This window comes from Humulus lupulus, chromosome 9, assembly GCF_963169125.1.
Source record: "Humulus lupulus chromosome 9, drHumLupu1.1, whole genome shotgun sequence".
NCBI lineage: Eukaryota > Viridiplantae > Streptophyta > Magnoliopsida > Rosales > Cannabaceae > Humulus > Humulus lupulus.
In genome coordinates, this window is record NC_084801.1 from 159,082,001 (window position 1) to 159,097,269 (window position 15,269).

The following is a 15,269-nucleotide window of genomic DNA, read 5'->3' on the forward strand; positions in this document are numbered from 1 at the left end:
CGTGAGCCGAATCCCAGCAAGAAAACTCATATGCTCATAAACAGTCATATCATGATATCAAATCATATCTGGCATGCCTAGCATTCATAGCTCTACTCAGCATGCAAATGAATTCAGACAGATGTTGGAGTATCCAGGACAAGAAGTCCTGGCCTTCCGATTGGAGGACTATCAAGTCAATCCTAATCAGATGAGTGTCGTAACACTAGAGGTTCTGGTAAGCCATACTGAGTGACTGGCAAGCGAGTCACCAATTCAAGTGGAAGGTTGGCTATTGGGTAAGCCTCTAACCTTCATCAGGTTTTGGTAAACCATGCTGAGTGACCAACAAGCAAGTCACTGGGGCCTCAGTGCCCAAGCCATGCATATGATGATCAAAATGATCATGCAGAGCTCGTGGCTCTGATCAAATGAGTGAATATCACTTAAGGTTCTGGTAAACCATACTGAGTGACTGACAACCAGGTCACTAGGGGCCCAGTGCCCATTTCCTGCAATGTCTCTACATGACTAGCCTTTGGCTAGATAAATGCTTGTTTATATTCATCGAACTTGAGGCCGGTCTTGCATTAATGCTCTTTGAGTCATTCAATGCAGAGGGTCGATTAGGTCCAATCGACATAGCTTGCACTACACACTAGGGTTGTCATGACTAGTGAGTTAGTACAATGTGACCAGTGCCCAGTACCACTGCCGAACCTGATTAGTGAGTCACGGCTTCACAGTTGATACTAACACCTTTGCCAATTCTGACTAGTGAGTCAGCCCTGTGTGACCAGTGCCCAGTACCACTGCCGAACCTGACTAGTAAGTCACGGCTTCACAGTTGATACTAGCACCTTTGCCAAATCTGACTAATTAGCCAGTACCATGCACAGGTAAGCAATGCCATCAATGTGTATCATATGCCAATTATCCAAGAATAGGGCATTCAGAATGCTTACTAAATAGTTGCTAGCATAATTATAATCACACACAAACGCAGAGACTTAAGCTCTAACCAATCTCATATTCATCATTCATGGCATGCCCTAATCACATGTTTCTCGTGCATCACATGCATCACATATAACCAACCAGCATGCCTTAATAACAACCATATGCAAATGGGCAAGATTTCCAAGCATTCATTATGCTATCAATTTTTACATTTAAACATCCAACATGCATCAATCATAGCCATGCATGTCACATATGGGGTGCAGTTTTCTTACCTTGGGTTCGAGCGAGAATTAATAAAAGAAACGACCTTTGAGAACGATCAGATTTTAGTCCTTTAGCGGTCACCTAGTCATAACCAAACATATAGGATACCATTAATAAAAATGACCAACATAGGTTCCCAAACCAATATCTAGCCTCCGGGACATCAATCCACACTTAACCGGGTAGTAGGATCAACCCCGAGGCCTATGGCAAGCATCCCCAGGCCAAAAACCTATTTTTGGCCAAATCTGCCTTGATGGGCCACGGCTCACCATAGCCATGCCGCGGCTCACCCTCAGACAGAAGCCTAAATTTACCCAGAAGCACACTCAGGCCGCGGCACGCCATAGCCAGGCCGCGGCACATTACCCTGATCAGCCCAAAAACCAGCAACGCACAAGCAAACTCCCCTGCGTTTTTCCCTTGGAACCAGGCCCTCAAACCAATCCAAAACACCAACCTAACACCCAATTTAACCTCTAAACATCACCCATAACTCTCCCTCATCAAAACCCAAGTTTCCAAACTCAAGAACTTCCATTAATTCACAACTAACACATCAAATCCTGAACTGAACACTTAATAGAAAAACAGGGTATACCATTAAACTCATGGCTGGAACTTACCTCAAACTTGATTTCGAATCCCCTTTCATGGCTGAATCAAGTTCCTAAGCTCCCACCTTTGATTTCCTAGCTTAACTCCTCAATTTGGCCTCTCAAAATTCAAAGGGAAGTGAAGGGAGGAACATGTACGGGAGAGAAGAAAATGATGAGGATGAGACTCTGTTTTTGTTCTGTTTCCACAGCTTTCTAAACCCCAAAGCTGATAAAAATCCTTAAGGTCAAAAGACCATAATGCCCCTAGGCCAATTTAAAAGCTTCTAAACACTCCCAAGGGTAATTTCGTCATTTCCAACCTATACCGTTAATTATAATTAACGCTCTCCGATTCCCGCTAATCTCAACATTCTCAAATGCCAATAAATCATACCCCATTACCCTTTAATTGACACGTGCCCATTCTCAAGTATGTGACGGTACGGTTCCCGAATAAAGTAGTTCAAAAGTTTCCTTCTCATGGGATTCGAACGAATACTTTTGAGGGGGCAAGATGTTATACCCAGATTTCGAGCCATGAAAATTGTGACCTCGAAATCTGGGTTCATAATGGATGAACTCGTAAGGTCTGGAATATGATTTGAAATATAAACTTCGGGCTGGCAAAGCCGAGACGACTTCGAAGATGGTAGCCTCGAAATCCTCGCAAGCTCGAAAGGTAGACCCCGAGGTACATCTGTTCTCGAGGATGACCTCGGATCAGGGGATCCGAGCCTGATGCGCGTACGAGCTCGAAGCAATGTGACTTCGGGATGTGTTATGGCTCGAAAGCCAGTAAGAAACCTGGGAGAATATGGCCTTGATAATATGGGATAATAACTTGGAATGTCCTAATGAGTCATCTATAAAGAGACGCGGTCTACATTTATTGCTGAAAATCCCCTACAATCAGGGGATATTATTTGATTAGTTATAAGCCCCCTAGTCTTTAGGGGACATTTCCTTTTACATCGGATTGCAGGCATTTAATGCCATTTAATCTATTTGCACATATAGAGTAACTACCCGAAATATGTGGGATAGTATTTGTTGATGCTCATAATCTCATCAAGGGAAAGTGCAAGGTCGTCACCTGGGCGTACCCCCCCCCCCCCCCCATTTCGCATGGCCATCAGATTGGCGAGGCCCCCTGATCCGCGAGACCACCCCGTCTCGCGAGGCTGCTGTTCCGCGAGGCCACCGAGTCGCCTTCCGCGAGGCCACCGAGTCGCCTTCCGCGAGGCCCCCCTGATCCGCGAGACCACCCCGTCTCGCGAGGCTGCTGTTCCGCAAGGCCACCAAGTCGCCTTCCGCGAGGCCACCGAGTCGCGAGGCTACCCCGTCTCGCGGGGGTGCTGTTCCGCGAGGCCACCAAGTCGCCTTCCGCGAGGCCACCGAGTCGCGAGGCTACCCCGTCTCGCGAGGCCCTCCTGATCCGCGAGACCACCCCGTCTCGCGAGGCCACGCAAGGTCCCAGATGGGCGAAGCCATCAGAGGGGCGAGGCCCTCCTGATCCACGAGACCACCCTGTCTCGCGAGGCCACGCAAGGTCCCAGATGGGCGAGGCCATCAGAGGGGCGAGGCCCTCCTGATCCGCGAGACCACCCCGTCTCGCGAGGCTGCCATTTCACATGGCCATCAGATGGGCGAGGCCCTCCTGATCCGTGAGACCACCTCATCTCGCGAGGCTGCCGATTCGAGAGGCCATTGGGCCATTCCCGCCATGCCCATGCGCGAGGCCACGGAAGGTCCCACGCGCGCACGCCCCGGGAGGTCCACTAGCCCACCATCGTCCCAGGAGGCCGACACCCCATGACGATGCATATGGGCCCAAAACCCCTACTCAACGCCACGGCCAGTACGGACACCAAAGATCCCCTTTTTCACACCTCGAAGTCCCTATGCTTAGGAGATCCAGTACGAGTCGAATGAGACATATTTGTACGACCAAGTACTAGGTACGGATACCAGTGCCAGTGAGGTTGCTGGGGTAAGGATCATGGTCCGTACGTCTACGGCCATGGGTCAGAACCGACACCACTACCTCCTGCACCAATACACCTGCTACCACACCTCAGGAAGGGGTACAGACAAGTAGTGGAAACATCCCCCTGACACCTGCTCTTGTACGGGATGTACAACCACTACCACTGAAACCGCACCCCTAATACAGTACGTTTGTACCACTTGGTCCCCTGGACCACTGTGTACCTAAGGCCATTAGAGCCTACTATAAAATGAATTCCAAGGCCACCTGAAAGGGGGTTGGAAATTTTACTGTAGCAGAGGCATTAGTGTGAATGAGAGACTGAATTCTTCATTGTTGTTATACCATTGTTCTTGAGTTATTGTTCAAGTTTTCATAGCTTTCCAATTAGCGATTTTAATTTGATAAGTTTTCCAACTTAACTTTGTTGACGAGTTCTTACCGTCAACAGTATTCTGCAATCTTCTCTATAAATAGAGAGGTCATGCACTATTGTAAAGGACCAAACTTTTGTGAGCTTAAGGAAAACTCTGGAGAATTCATCCTTGAAGGATTTTCAGAGATATTCTTAAGTCTTAATAAGAAAGACTCGTGGACTAGGCAGATTTAACTGCTGAACCACATAAAAAATCGTGTTTATATTATCATATTTTTATTGGCCATTACTAGTTATTGTTTACGTGCTCTTCTTTCACTGTTGACGAAAAATGGCGTCAACAGTTTGGTGCTTTCATTGAGAGCCTTAAGCATTCATTCCTGAAAAAAGTCATGGCCACTAATAATCAGAATACACCTGAAGAGAATTATCCAAGACGTCCTGGGAAACAGCCGATGGAAAACCCAGATGTCGAAGAAAGGAGTGGATCCTCCGATTCTAGGGGACCGCCTCCTCCACCAAGAGATGAGGATATGTATTACAATCCTGAGAGATATGTTCCTATTGTGGAACTCGAAAACCGGCAACTGAAACAGCAGTTGGCAGAGGCCAACAAATGGAATGAGGAGTTGGCAAGGATAGCCGCAGAGGCGCAGGTGGCTCAGCCCCCGCCTCCGCGTGAAAACCAAGCCCCTCCTCCAAGGGACGTGCACTTTCCTCCCCGTAGACCCCGTGGGCGTCCACGAAAAGATGCTGCCACGAGGAGGCCGGCTCAACCTTCGGCACCCACAGAGCCATCCTCTCCACCTAGGCCCCAGAGGAGTACTCGGGCTAGGGCCCCGGTTAGTCCACCTGTGGATGCACCTGGGGAAACTGAGAACAACCGAGCCCCTGCAGAGGCTCGGACTCAAGCCCCTTGGAATGCACCACATGCAACCAACCCATCTCGGGCAAACTCCGGACCGTCTAGGCCGTGAAATGGGTGGCAGCCACCATTGCCCATACGGTTCCCTCCATCACCAATAAGATATCCTTCGCCTCCTCGCAGGAATACACAACCAGTTCGAGATCAGAGCGAAAGGCATACGGAAAGGAGATAAGGAAATAGGGGAACTTTCCAAGAACGGAGAGGTGCCCCATCAGAAAGAAGTCAAACATCCTGGTCTCGCACGGCGGAGACGAGGCGGCATGGAAGAAATCCATCTCGAAATAACTATGCGACGAGTGTTACCAGCGACGATTCTGGAGACACCAGGTCGGTCAGCAAGCATGACCGAGGTCGTAAGAATACTGGAAGCCGCGGAAATCGCCCCGACCTGCGAGAACACCTGAATCAGAGTCGGGGTAATGTTGACCCGATAAATCCGGACCTGAGGGATCGCTTGAATAGGCGTAAAGACCCTTTACAGAGACGCGAGCCTGGAATTGTGATCGACGACAACCGATTCCAAACTTTGCCTCTCGCGGACCCAGTCCAAGAGAGAATCGATCAGCTGGAAAAGGTATTTAGGCTTTTGAAAAACGAGCAGGAGCATGATCGATATGAAGATTCTGAAGAGGAGATGGAACCGTTTGCTCCCTATATTTCCAACACCCCATTTCCACAAGGGTTTTGGATCCCTCACGTCCCAACGTTTGAAGGAAAAACTAACCCATACAGTCATCTGAGTACGTTCAACACCATAATGAGGGCCAGTAACGTGGGTTATGAGCTCAGATGCATGTTATTTCCAGCATCATTGACAGGACCAGCTAAAAGCTGGTTCGAAAAATATAAGAGACATTCAATAACCTCTTGGGAGCAGCTGTCTAAAGACTTCAAAAAGCAGTTCAAAGCCATGATGGGGGTTCGACCTGAGGCGTCAACCCTAACTAATGTTCGGCAACAACCAGGCGAAACATTAAAAAGTTACCTTACAAGGTTTAACTTGGAAGTCGCCCGAGCTCGGAATGTGGATGACATTGGACACTTAATGGCTGTCCAGGCCGGAGTAATGTCAGGAAGCGCCCTCTGGGACGATATTCAAAGAAAACCGGTGAGGTCCCTAACCGAGTTTAATAGATGAGCACAGAGGTTTGTCAATGTAGAGGAAGCGAGATCGACACTTAATGTGACTTCCCAGCCCGAAACTACAACGATAAACGTAAACTCTGCCTCAACCTCGACAGACCCAGTAGCTTCAAAGCCTGCTGTGGAAAACCCTTCCAAGAGAAAAAAGAACGAAGGAAGTAACCCCGAGGCCGAAGGATGAAAGAAAAAGAAGGGGGAGAGATATTTCTCCGTGTATAGAGTATACACCGAGCTCAACGAGTCTCGGGAGAACATATACCTGGCTAATGAAAACCAGGTCCCCTTTAGGCGTCCGCACCCAATGAGAAATCAGAAATCCAAGAGGGATTCAAGCAAGTATTTCCGATTTCACAGAGACACCGGGCATACAATCGATGAATGTCGACAACTGAAGGACGAGATCGAAGGATTGATCTCGAGAGGTTACTTCAGGAAATATGTCAAAAACCAGAGTACTAGTCAAGCGGTCGCGAGCCAGAGAGTAGCCGCGCCTTCGACCGCACAAAACAATAATTCCCGAGCTCGGGAAGAAGATAGGTCCCCGCCGATAGATGGAGAGGATGTAATAACCATCTCGGGAGGGCCTCATCTCGCAGGAGTGGGCAGGAATGCCCAAAATAGATACGTTAACGAGCTAAAAACTGGGGATGAGTCTCCTTATGAACCCGAACCTAGGGCTCCAAAAAGCCAGAGGATTGAAACACAACCAATAACCTTCACTGAGGAAGATGCGTCCCATGTCTAGTTTCCTCACCATGATCCACTGGTCATCACTCTCCAGCTGGCCAATAAAAGGGTCCACCGAGTTCTCATAGACAATGGGAGCTCAGTTAACATCCTCTACAAAGCAACCCTCGAGAAGATGGGACTCTCCCTTCGTGACCTGAAAGCATGTGCAACTACTTTATACAGCTTTTCAGGAGAAAGGACCGCCTGTATGGGATCCATCGAGCTCCCTGTAACCTTGGGAGACTACCCAGTCTCGGCAACCAAGATGATGGAGTTCGTGGTAGTAGATCTACCATTAGCCTACAATGTGCTGCTCGGGAGACCCGCCCTGGTTGGGCTGGGGGCAGTCTCATCGGTAAGGCATCTGGCCCTTAAGTTTCCAACCCCAAGCGGTGTTGGAACATTGAAGGGAGATCAATTGGCTGGGAGGGAGTGCTACAGCATTTCCTTGAGAGGAAAGAAACAGACGAGCGCACAAACAATCGTCATTATTCAAAATAAAGACGGGACAGTCTCAGAAATTGATGAAGAGATCGATCCAAGGGTTGAGGAGAAAGCTGACCTCGAACCCTTGGAAGAGCTCGAAGAAATTTAGCTCGAAGAGACCAATCGCTCGAAAAAGGTGAAGGTTGGAAAATACCTCCAAGATGAGACAAAATAGCAACTAATTTTCTTTTTGAAGAAGAACCAGGATGTCTTCGCGTGGTCACACTCGGACATGGTGGGAATAAGTCCGAATATAGCTAGCCACGCGCTGAATATAGATAAAAGCTTCCCTCCGAAGCAACAAAAGCGAAGACAACTGGACGAAGACAGAAAGAAGGCACTAAAAGAGGAGGTCGATAGGTTGAAAGCAAACCGATTCATTAGGGATGCCTTTTACCCTGACTGGGTAGCCAATCCAGTGTTGGTCCCAAAACCCAATGGGACATGGCGGACTTGTATTGACTATTCAGACCTAAACAAAGCTTGCCCGAAAGACTGTTTTCAGCAACCGAGGATTGACCAGCTCGTGGATGCCATGGCGGGGCATGGCCTAATGTCCTTCATGGATGCCTATTCTAGATATAACCAGATTCCCATGCATGCCCTCGACCAAGAACATACGAGCTTCATAACGGATAAGGGGCTATACTGTTACAATGTCATGCCATTCGGGCTCAAAAATGCTGGGGCCACATACCAGCGGCTCGTGAACATGATGTTTTCAGATCAGATAGGCAACAACATGGAGGTTTATGTTGATGACATGCTTGTCAAATCTCAACTTAACGATAACCATGTTGATGACCTCGAAGAGTGTTTTGACGTGCTCCGAAAGTATAACATGAAACTGAATCCTCAGAAGTGCACTTTTGGGGTATCTTCAGGAAAATTTCTGGGCTTTATCGTGAACTCTCGTGGAATCGAGGCCAACCCCGACAAGATCAAGGCCCTGATTGACACGCCCTCACCTCGAAGACACAAGGATGTCCAAAGTTTGACCGGCAGGATGGCGGCCCTGAGTAGGTTTATTTCGAAGTCTACGGACCGTTGCCTCCCATTTTTTAACCTTTTGAGAGGTGGAAAGAAGTTTGAATGGACAGAGGAGTGCGAGCTGGCATTCCAGGAACTTAAAAAGCACCTCGCCGAACCCTCTATCTTGTCAAAACCTGAAACGGGATAAGTACTGTACCTATACCTTTCCACCACCGAACACGCAATAAGCGCAGTACTAGTTTGAGAAGAAGATAAGGTACAAAAACCCGTTTACTACATCAGTAAAAGATTATTGGGGGCAGATTCGAGATACCCCCTGATGGAGAAGCTAGCGCTTAGTCTAATTCATTCATCTCGTAAACTCCGCCCTTACTTCCAAGCACATCCCATCCATGTGTTGACTGATCAACCACTTAGGCAAGTCTTGTCTAAACCAGAAGCTTCAGGTCGACTTCTCAAATGGGTTGTTGAGCTCGGACAGTTCGAGATCACCTACCACCTGAGAACGACCATTAAGGCACAGGCGTTGGCGGACTTTATAGTGGAATGTACTGGTATGACCAACGATGAAGTCATAACCCCGGCCCACGAGCTGTGGAAACTATACGTCGATGGCTCATCCAATGAAAATGGATCAGGGGTAGGAATCATTTTGATTACCCCAGCAGGAAGCAGATTTCATTTTTCCTTGAGATTCGACTTCAAAGCGTTGAATAATGAAGCCGAATACGAGGCTTTACTCGCGGGACTTCGTGTAGCAAAAGAGCTCAAAGCCAAAGCTATACATTGCTACAGTGACTCCCAGCTCGTGGTTAATCAAATCTTGGGAGAATACCAGGCTCGTGGCACAAGGATGGCAGCTTACTTGGAGAAGGCAAAATCCGCATTAGAATGTTTTGAATTTTATGCGATCGAACAGGTTCCCCGAGAGCGGAACTCAAATGTAGATGGTTTAGCTCGGCTTGCTACCTCCGCTGAGAATGATGAACTAAACGTTGTCCCCATAGAACACCTCTCGGCACCTAGCATTAACGAGCCAGAGGAGGAAGACGTATGTATGATCAAGTCCGAGCCAACATGGATGACCCCGATAGTGGAATATCTCGAGACCGGTGTCCTTCCAAAAGACTGGAGTCAGGCTCGAAAGTTAATGTATTAGCTTCCCCGATACACCATAATGGACAGAAAGCTATATAGAAGGGGGTATTCCATGCCATTACTACGGTGCGTAACTCCACCCGATGCCAAGAGGATCATCGAAGAAATTCCACGCCATTATTGGCCATTACTAGTTATTGTTTACGTGCTCTTCTTTCACTGTTGACGAAAAACGGCGTCAACAGTTTGGTGCTTTCATTGAAAATTGTGACCTCGAAATCTAGGTTCATAATGGATGAACTCGTAAAGTCTGGAATATGATTCGAAATATAAACTTCGGGCTGGCAAAGCCGAGACGACTTCGAAGATGGTAGCTTCGAAATCCTTGCAAGCTCGAAAGGTAGACCCCGAGGTACATCTGTTCTCGAGGATGACCTCGGATCAGGGGATCCAAGCCTGATGCACGTATGAGCTCGAAGCAATGTGACTTCGGGATGTGTTATGGCTCGAACGCCAGTAAGAAACCTGGGAGAATATGGCCTTGATAATATGGGATAATAACTTGGAATATCCTAATGAGTCATCTATAAAGAGACGCAGTCTACATTTATTGCTGAAAATCCCCTACAATCAGGGGATATTATTTGATTAGTTATACGCCCCCTGGTCTTCAGGGGACGTTTCCTTTTACATCAGATTGCAGGCATTTAATGCCATTTAATCTATTTGCACATATAGAGTAACTACCCGAAATATGTGGGATAGTATTCTGCATTCTTCTCTATAAATAGAGAGGTCATGCACTATTGTAAAGGACCGAACTTTTGTGAGCTTAAGGAAAACTCTGAAGAATTCATCCTTGAAGGATTTTTAGAGATATTCTTAAGTCTTAATAAGAAAGACTCGTGGACTAGGCAGATTTAACTGCTGAACTACGTAAAAAATCGTGTTTATATTATCATATTTTTATTGGCCATTATTAGTTATTGTTTACGTGCTCTTCTTTCACTGTTGACGAAAAACGGCGTCAACAACGTGGTAGCTTAAATTATGGAAAAATGCACCAAAGTGGGGCCCTCAAATGATATAACTTTCTGATCTCCAAATGTTGTAAGTCCATATCCAGGATTTTCCCCCCTTAATTTTATTTAACTGAGACATGAGTAATAATATATGCCACTTGACGATGAAAATTGACCTACTCAGAATGACAAAAGTTTGGTTATCCTTGTTCTTTAAATGCACATTTTTTGCATGTAAACAAACATTTTAGTTTTGCTTAGTTCTTGAGTTGATTCAAAGGGAGGGTTAATTGAACTTGGATGTGCACATCTTTAGAGTTTTGTCCTCTCTGTCATTTGTTTCCTTGTGTTTAATTTTTTGGTCATGATTACCTCTTTTGGGCTTTATGCAATATAAGAATGTTAATCATTTGGCTAAGAATGATAAAGGAAAAACTTGTTACTATGGAGCCATTTATTGCATAGAAGGTTTCCAGAAGTATACCCTTTAACCATGGTATTAGAATGGATGCTATATTTTTATATATTATTCATGTTGGGTAAAAGTAATATTCTAATAATAGGAGAAGTAAGTTAACAATGTACAGTAATTTACCTATTGTTGATTCTCACTCTTTCTTTTGCCATTGCCCGTGACACTGATTTTCTATTATTCATTTTTACAGCACAGAAGGTCTGCTGATGGCATGCTTATGGGTTCTAGTTCTCGTAGTCCTGTTGGGGATGCACCTGCTTCCCCTAAGTACTCTGATAGACTTTCTTCGGCAATCAACAATTATCTGTCTGAGGCATCAAGACAAGAAGTCAGAGTGAGTTAATTTATTGTGGTCTTAAATCAAGAAATCAATGCTTCCAGTGTTTTGTCTATCAATAATGTTTTTTTTAATTACTTACTGATTGTTTTGAGGTCATCTGTTCATCCTTATATTGTCAAACAATAGGTACTAGTTACTTTTTCTAAGTAGTTTTGTGCATTGTCCAAATCCCTGATACATGAGTTGTAAGAAGCTACTCATTTTTACGTATAACGCTAATGTTGAATCCCACTCATGCAGCCTCAGGGAACACCTGAAAATGGATATTTGTGGCAAATAGTAAATTCTCAGTTAAGTTCTCCTAGCCAGCCATATTCATTGAGAGAGGCTCTCGCTCAGGCACAATCTTCTAGAACTGGAGCTTTTGCTCAGGCTCTTAGAGAATCTTTGCACCCATTATTGAGGCAAACACTGGTATGTTTACTTTATTATTATCGAATACATTTTTTTTTTTGAAAAGAAACTTCTTTGTATTAATCATGGGAAAAAAATACAAAGATTAGAGATCAAGGGACGATCTTAGTATGCTAAAATATAGCTTGAAACAGAAAACGAACATAGTAAAAAACAATAATAAAAAACTGAGCCTATCTTATTACAGATTGCTGCAATAGCAGATTGTTTTGTGCAGCAAAGTACTTCAACCCCATTCTGAATTTGTTCAGTCATATTTTACTTTTAGGTGGCTAATAACTTTACCATTTTCAGGAGCTCTGGGAAGAAAACTTGAGTGCTTCTGTTAGTCTTCAGGTTTTAGAAATTATTGAGAAGTTTTCCACAATGGTTGCTTCCCATAGTATTGCTACAAACTATGGAAAACTTGATTGATTCTAATATGCTATCTTGAGAACTAAAGAAATCATAAAGGGATGATACATTGTGTAGCTGGGTTTATAGTTATATGATCTAAAATAACATGAATAAGTAGTTTTAATATAATAACTGTAATCATAAGGATTTATATATGATCTAATGCTCTAATATATTTGTATGTAGTTGTCTAGCGGATTAATTAGAGAAAATATTATCAAAGAAAGTTAAGTGTAGTAATTTTCTTCTAATTGTTTCTGTATAATCTTTCTAATTTCAGAAAATTGAGGATGGGACTTGAGAAGCTAGCTTGCAAGTTATGATTAAACAGGTTTCAAGTTTGGTTCATAGTCTCTCTCTTTGTTTCTGCTCAAATGGTTTTGATTGTTCTAGTGCTGAGATTTTTAATTGTATGTTATAGCAGTTACTTGATTTTCTAGTACCATGATTCTTAGTCCCACTAAAGATTTCTTGGTCTAAATCTATTACTAATTTCTAGTACTTTAGTTTCATTAAGCTTTCTCTTTATCCCTACATATATGCGTGCCTTACTCTCTCTCTCTCTCTCTATATATATATAATATTGTATCATGTATGTATCATCATAATTGTGATTAAATATATGTGTGTGCCTTAACTGTGACTAAATAGATAGTGATGTCAGATTTGGTTAGCAATTTTTATGTGTGTTGCGTGTCATTTTTAAATTAGTGTCAGCCCATATCAATTTACTTAAAGACTATTGGCTCTTGTCTTAAGAAGATCATGGAAGAGCCTGAGCCTTCCACTTCTTCTGCAATATTCATGTGCTCTAGATCATGAAATATTGCAGAAGAAGTGGAAGGCTCGAGTTCTTCCGTGATCTTCTTAAGACAAGAGGAGCTAGATCATGTACTTACCACTAAGGCAATGGATTTTTGAACGAGATTTGATAGAATTTGTAGTTTAATATGTGATGATTGCAATCTTACTTAGTAGTGGTACTTATACTTGTTGAACATGCTTTGTTTTTTTAGGCTGAAAGAGCGTTAGTTTCAGAAAATAAGAGAACTTCACTGGTGTTGTTGCAGGTTTTGGCATAAAGGATTTAACCAATTTTGATGTTATTGTTGTGGTACACTTTCAAAGTTAGGCTTCTACTTAGTAGATAAAACTGCTTCATAAATTTGAGGTAAATATTTTAATTTTTACATGATCTCTTTCGGGGACAAAGGTCAGTATTTTTTGTTAGTCAGTCGAGTATAGTTTTAATGCAACTTTATATGTTTCCTTATAAAGTTATGTCAAAATTTAGTTTTTAGTGGCTTTTCATCATCAATACAACATTATTATGTATTCATGATTTATAATGCATTCAGGATTTTCTCTTAAATAATTTGGGTTTGTTGAATTTGTTTTTCCAGAATGAATTGTTGTATATTGTATCATTGTGTGTGCATTTTTTTTAATAAAGAGCTACAACTTTTAGTGTTTCAGGAACTAGAGAGAAAGAGCACAACAACTGCTGCACTCAAGTCACTTCAACATAAACTTGAGAAATACAAGATAAAGTTGAACAACTCGTATAAGAATACTCGAGTATACTTATAACTTGTTCATGTTGCACAAAACTGATTACAAGGACAAGAAGAAGAAATATATGTTGTTTGACAATGAATTTAGTGTTTTATTATATTTGTAATTTTTATTAGAGTAAATGATTTTTATTTGAATGGTTAATTATTTACTTTGTAAATCTAGTTACATATTTTTTAAGGTCAAGACGATTATAATTTTAATAAGTTTTGTTATTTTAATCTATAAATTTTTAGATTAATTTGTATAAATGTTTTATTTAAATCATAATTTTTAATTTAAAATAACAATAAATAAATTTTTAAAAAATTAAAATTATAACTTTTAAGAGCACCCAAAGAGAGTCCTAAAAACCTTACTTAAAGGCACTCAGCAAGATCTTTTAGGACTTGCAGACATTTTTTAGGACTCGCACTGCGAGTCCTAAAAACATCATTTTAGGACTTGCAATGCGAGTCCTAAAAACCTTACTTAAAGGCACTCAGCAAGATCTTTTAGGACTCGCAGACATTTTTTAGGACTCGCAGCGCGAGTCCTAAAAACATCATTTTAGGACTCGCAATGCGAGTCCCAAAATCCTTACTTAAAGGCACTCAGTAAGATCTTTTAGGACTCGCGGACATTCTTTTAGGACTCGCAACGTGAGTCCTAAAAACCTTAGTTTTTAAGGCTCTCAAATAGAGGACTCGCGCCCCGCGATTCCTAAAAACTTTTTTAGGACTCGCAATGCTAGTCCTAAAAAACCTTTTTTGTAGTAGTGAATAGTGTAACATTTTGAAGACATTGAATATATTTACCGCAAAAAAAAAAGATTGAGTATAAAAGTACAACATTTTGAAAATATTGGGTATTTTAGCCACCATTTGCTTTTTAAAAATAAAGAGTCAAAACGAGTAATTGGCCAAAATATAGTGTTCAAATAACCGATCTATCTATTCCTATTTTTAACCTTTTGAGAAAACTTGAGGTCTACAAGTTAATTTTCAAAAGTAAAGGTCCAACTGGTAATTAGCTAAAATATAAGGTTCAAAATGGTGTGAACCCTTACAACAAACATAAATTATATATAATTTAATTTTTATAAAGAATTTTGAACCTTTTTGAATAAATACATGGTCCAAAGGTTAATTTTTAAAAATAAAGGGTCAAAATGGGTAGTCGGCCAAAATACAATGTTCAAATAATTGATTAATCGATTCCTATATTTAACCTTTTAACAAAATACGAGGTCTAAAAGTTAATTTCTAAAAATAAAAGGTTCAAACGGGTAATCGGCCAAAATAAGTCTTACATAAAACATAAATTTTCTTATACATAATTTAGACTTTTTATACAAAAAAATCACGCAAAACGTATAATAATGATACTAATAATAAAAAATAAAATTACACATACAACAAGCTTTTTGAACTTTATTTTCGACACTTTAATTTTTTAGATTTTTTCAAAAACCTGCAAGAGGTTTGCTGTACAATGAACACCATTATGAAAAAAAATTGTGG

At 42.4% G+C, this 15,269-nt stretch overlaps 1 long non-coding RNA gene across 1 annotated transcript; it reads left to right on the forward strand.

Moving 5' to 3' along the window:
- Positions 1-12,776: 12,776 nt before the first annotated feature.
- Positions 12,777-13,988, forward strand: LOC133802296 (uncharacterized). Its single transcript, XR_009877236.1, has 2 exons — positions 12,777-13,363; positions 13,661-13,988. It is a non-coding gene; the product is annotated as an uncharacterized LOC133802296 (long non-coding RNA).
- Positions 13,989-15,269: the final 1,281 nt, after the last annotated feature.